Source organism: Salminus brasiliensis, chromosome 23, assembly GCF_030463535.1.
Source record: "Salminus brasiliensis chromosome 23, fSalBra1.hap2, whole genome shotgun sequence".
NCBI classification, from domain to species: Eukaryota; Metazoa; Chordata; class Actinopteri; order Characiformes; family Bryconidae; genus Salminus; species Salminus brasiliensis.
Genome location: NC_132900.1, coordinates 9,054,862 through 9,060,861, shown reverse-complemented (window position 1 = coordinate 9,060,861; position 6,000 = coordinate 9,054,862).

Here is a 6,000-nt window from a genome sequence, read left to right as displayed (position 1 = left end):
CCATAGCTTACTTCTTTACCATAGCCTACAGTTAACTATAGCCTACATGGTTACCCTAGCCTACTGTTAACCATAGCCTACATGGTTACCCTAGCCTACTGTTAACCATCGCCTACATGGTTACCCTAGCCTACTGTTAACCATAGCCTATATGGTTACTGTTGCCTACTGTTAAGTGTAGCCTACCTGATTACAGTAGCCTACTGTTATTTATTGTTAATATGTTGATTATTTATAGTTAGTTAAATCATTTACTGAATTTAAATGATGATGATGATGATGATGTCAGTGGTCCAGGACGTAGGAGTGAGTTTTTATGTATTGCTCAGCTTTCCTGTGTCTTTAGAACGGAAGGTGTAAAAGATCTATCTATCCCTCTGCTTGCATATCACTTTTGACGTCATGCCTCGGTGCTTCAAAGAGTGAATCATAACCCACTGCTTTGGATATATTGGACCCACTTCTGCAGAAACACACACACATACACACACACACACAGACACATACACAGTAGTTGACCTTGTTGTCCCTGGGAGATTTTTGCTTTGTTTAGGATCACTGAACCATGCTGAGGAGATGCGGCTGGTTATGAGGACGTTAGATAAAGAGTGGCATTCAGTCAGATTAAACGGAAAAGACCAATCGGGTAATGAAGCTTTAGACACTGTCGCGAACAATCAGGTTTTTACCAGATAGTGCAAAGCACAAAAAGCTAAGAGCATTCATAGAGATAGAGAGAGAGTGTATGTGTGTGTGCCTGTGTCCATTTTTGCCAAGTGCCAGGATGGATGATCATATTATCTATCAGCATTGTACACATACATGTTAAAGCAGCATTCTGCAAGACCTGGGATTTCTGTAGGCTCCCCCTACAGTGTACATGAAAAGGGGGCGGGGGATGGGTGTAGGGTACCCTGGGGAGTATTTCAGCCTTGTGCCCAATGATTCCAGGTAGGCTCTGGAACCAAAGGAACCTTGACCAGGAAGAAACTGGAACTTGCATGTGTTTAGCATTAGCCAACAGCTAATGGCTGATTGTGCACAGTGGTTGATTTGTGTAGGCATGCTCCAGACCAGGGCCTGCTGCAAACACTTAGACAGTTGTGGCACCTGGGAGCCCCCAAAAGAAGCTCCAAAAATAGCTCTAGAGTTTGGATAAGACTTGGATAAGACCTGTACTGTACAGTATTCAGGGAATTTTAGCAACTGGGCAGGAAACGTCTTGTCCACTTACTGTTTTGCTTACTGGCTGTAAGCTGCAGATCCAGCATGCAGAGATTAGGCAGGAGTATTCCTCATATATCCCATTTGCCACAATGCCTTCATCACTTCCACTTTCATGCAGGTTCCACATCTCTGACTAACAACAGGGACAGAGGTCAGCCTCTGATGAATCAATAGACTGTGATGAGGAATGTGCTGGATACAATAGCAGGTTTAGGCCTCACAGGTACAACAAAGCTAAAGGTAAAGTAAATATAGTCCCACACAATAATTTCAGGTTTTATGTAATAAGAGGGACACGTCATGTAGCCCAGTTTTGATAAGCCCTGCAAACAGGCTGTGTCCCTATTCTGGCTATTAGATAAAAGCATACTTGATTTAGCCTAGTTATCCAGTAATCAAAACACATGACTACACAGTATTAGTAATGACGGTTCTTGAAATAACAGAAAGAGTAGTAGAGGCTAGATGTCCTTTTCAAATAAGGCACTTTCTTGCCTTCCGAGGTCAATTAAACAATCCAATATTAAATATTTAACATTAAAATGATGAATGCACTAATAAAAATGATCTCAAATGACCTGAAAAAAAGTCTCATGCCTTTAACATACATTTAAAGTTTAAGCGTTGGTCCTATCATGGGAGTATTGTTCAGTTCCCAGCAATGTCAAAGCAATTCAAGGCCCAGGACAGAAAAATTGGCCTTGCTCACTCTGGGTGGATAGGATGGCCCTCCCTCTTCCCCCATCACTCAGCATGATGCTAGCCAACACAGTCTCCTGTTAGCTGATTAGTGTTCTCCTCTAAGTGTGTTCAGCTTTCTAATGACTTGACTTAAAGAAGGCATGTGCTAGCCTTCAGCTTTCCTGCCTGATAACATTGAGCGTGATGGAGGAGAGCTACAGTCATGTGACTAAAACATTTAAACATATGGACATCTGATCTCCACCTGAACGGTATTGAGAGATTAAAATAATACACATTATATGGACAAAAGTATTGGGACACCTGCTCATTCATTGTTTCTTCAATGGTATAAAAAAAAGTTTATCCTGTTTCTACTGGAAGCAAGCTTTCTACTAGATTAAGGAGCATTGCTGTGAGGATTTGATTGTATTCAGCAAATAAGTAAGTAAGGTCAGGATGTTGATCAGAATGATCACCACCCCACCTCATCTCTAATGAGTGTCAGTTACAGTAGCTGAATGCATTTATTACTGAACTAAACACATGAAGAAATGTCTTTTAATAATCCTTTATAAAATGTAATGAATAGAAATGCAGTTTCCTTATGAGGTGAAAGTTAGAACACCTTCACATCTTTTCCTAATTTAAAAGCCTGAAATTAGAATCAGCTGCAGAGGATCAGAACATGGTTAGAGAGGATTCTGGAGGAGTCTGTCTTACTTAAACCACAGACATTAAGTGTGGTTTGCTCTTGTTTGTTGAAGCGAGTGGTGAAGATCACCATGGCCAGACCCAAAGAGCTCTCTGAGGCCTCCAGAAAGAAGGTTGTAGATGCAGACGAGTCTGAAAAGAGGTTTAAAAAGATTGGACAGATGAATCTTTTCCTGTCTTGTCCCCATGTTTTTGGACAGCAAGGGTTTCCTCCAAGGGTTTCCTTCACAGGAGTAGTTTGGCAGAATTGTTAGAGATGTGGGGTCCAGTGTAATATCTTTTCATGGGGCCCAAAATCCCTGACAGCACCACCCGATGGTAGATGCTGTACTTTGACATCAACTGCCGCAAGAGCTGCTTGATACTATAGACTACATACAGACACCATCTATATACCTACATGCATGTAAACAGACTCTGAGCTGAATGGTCTTTAATGAAGTGCTCCATTTTTGTCACCCTTGCTCCAGCTGGGGCAGTCAGCTTTATGAGCAATGAGCTGTGTCATAGCCTTTTGGTCACCCCTGGAGACAAAAGGAGGTTAGTGAGACCAGGAAAGGATTCCTACCTTCGTTCAAGCACGCAGCTGCTCTGGCACACACTCACACACACAGCTGGGCTACACACAGGGGTTGCGCCCTCGAGAATCAATCACCTGGCAACTAGCCTTACTCCAGATACTACAGCACAGTTCAACAGATAAACACATGGTTCCCTCTGTCTGGGTCAAGCTTCCAGTGCCAATCAAAGCCTCACATCAATGCTTCAACTCTTTTTTTTAAACAATGAATGAGCAGGTGTCCCAATACTTTTGTCCAAACTGTGAAGAAGCTACAAAAAAAAGAAGGAGAATTCACTACATTCTGCGTCATGACACGCTGTGGAAGTGGTGGGAGGAGAGGTGTGTATGTATGTGTGTGTGTGTGTGTGTGTGTGTGTGTGTGTGTGTGCACAGGAGTGTCGAAATGAGATTACTCCTCCAAAAAAAAGTAGTGGAGTTCAGCTAAGCACTGCCCTCTGCTGTTCACACTGACCCCTCTGCTTTCTCTGTCTCTCTGTCTCTCTCTCTCCCTCAGTCTCCCCACTCCTCCTCATTCTCTCTAGCCTCTTTCAGACATGCCTGGCAACCCAGAACTTTTGCAGACTTTTTGGCTGTGTCCCATTTGCACTCTGCACACTAATGCTATGAGGGATTTACTATGCACTGGTCTTAATAGCACAGGTTAACAATACAAAACAAAACACTAACAGGAAATCGTGAAGCGTTGCTATGCCAACATACATCACTGCAAGTTCTCCTGCTGCCATCGCTGCTATACTTGCAATGCGCTACATGCGTGAAAGGCTAACTCCAGGTGATGTCTGGACCTGAAATCTGTCTGTCTCTGTCTCCCCCTCTTTCTCTCTCCCTTAGTCTCTCGCCCAATGACAATAAATAAAAAAACCTTCTAGGACCCATTTCTCATTTGGACAGAAATGCACTCGCAGATCTTTGGTAAAACAGCGTCTGAAGCATTAGGTTGCGTATTCATAACCAGTAGCTTTTAGAGGCATCAGACTTTTCAGACATCTGGTTCCATTCACCACAATTCTGGCTCAGTATGTTTCTCTGAGCATTTCACACCAAATCTCTCTGAATGACTTTGTTTACATTTTAATGCCTAACCTATACTGAAATTTTGAAAATCCAGTGGACTTCCCCTTTAAGCAAGAAGCTCCGGTCACCCCTGTCAGACATAAACAATGACATGATCTCCTCAATAGAAAGATGACAAGCAACTCCAATGCACTTCTCTGATACCCTGAGGCCACCACAAAATATTACTCTCTCTCTCTCTCTCTCTCTCTCTCTCTCTCTCTCTCTTTTACACACATATAATCCTTCTCTTTGCTTAATTAGTTTTTTGCACTTGGATGGAAGTCGGTCCACTGGGCTTTTGTTACAGGGTCAATTATGTGTGAGGAGAAGCCGGAGCCTTTAAAAGCAAATAATAAAGCTAATCCCCGGCACTAAATAAAGAGCCAGGGTGGCTCTGGCTATTCCAATTGGAGGCAATTATGAGCAAACGTTTCTCTCGGCTGCTAGAGATCTACAGTCGCATCCCAGCCCAACCCCCCCCCCCCCAAACCCCCATGCATTCAGGGTCAAAGTACGGCAGACGTAATTTACATTTGCAAGCTAATGACAACGGGCATGAATTTTTCATCTGAATCTCTGATGGGGAATCCTCTGGAGCTTCTGCAAGTGGAGCTTAAAGGTAAACCTCCATGTTTTACAACCTTGTGTCTATCTGCTACGTCTGGGGTATACAGTCCATTACCACAGAAAATAATGCTGCGTTCCATTTATCTTGGAAGTTGGATGTTGGAGCTGGGAATAATGACCGCATTCCAGTTTACATTTCCAAAAACTAGTAGCTTAAGACTTTTACAACAAATGGTTTGACAATACTTTACTGATGTTTTATGGTGAACCTAACCAAAACATGCCCTAGGCTAGCATTGTTAGCATAACAACACATTTTACTGTATTGGGGTATTTTGCACGCCATGGAAACAGGTCTACAGATAGAAGTTGAACTTTACTGTCTATGACAGATTTACTGAGACACAAATAGCTAGAAGTGCTACTAAACTGTATAATACTACTGCTGTAATTACTGTTGATGTGTAATGTTGCCATCTTGGATTTTAAACTTGGGATTGTTAAGGCTCTCCCGACTTTCCGAGTAGGAAATCCCACTTGTGGGGGTGTTCCGGTTTAAATTTTGTGTGTAGATCTCAGAAATTCCTTGTGCTTGGAAAAGAGACAGAAACCTGTCTGAGCATGGCCTTCTTTTATAGGAGTGTTTGTAAGTGGATTCAGGCCTTTATTAATGATAAGTGACAACACACAGTGGTCTGTATGGGTAGCCCAACGCCTCTGGTTCCACGTTGGCCCCACATATGAATGCCCACCAGGGTCAGTGATGGGACCAGAACAGGTTCAACATGGACCCCATCTGGGTTGTACACTTCATGCCCATTTGAGAAGCTCAACTGAGTCCCAGTACAAATGCATGAGCCCATGCCCACCTGGAACCCACATAGCCCACTTGGAATCCATGTGAGCCCCATATGGGTACGTTTTAGGGGGGGTCTGCAATCAACATAAGGACAAAAGTGTACAAACAGGGTCAGAAATATACAGACAGTGCACTATATATTACACTATATATATATATATATATATATATATATATATATATGTATATATATATATATATATATATATACACTATATATATACACTAATATTTGTATTTGTATTAAATGTTGGCTTAGCCGTTTTTCCAAGTCACTTTTAGTAGCCACCAAAGAAGCTTCTGGCAGTATATT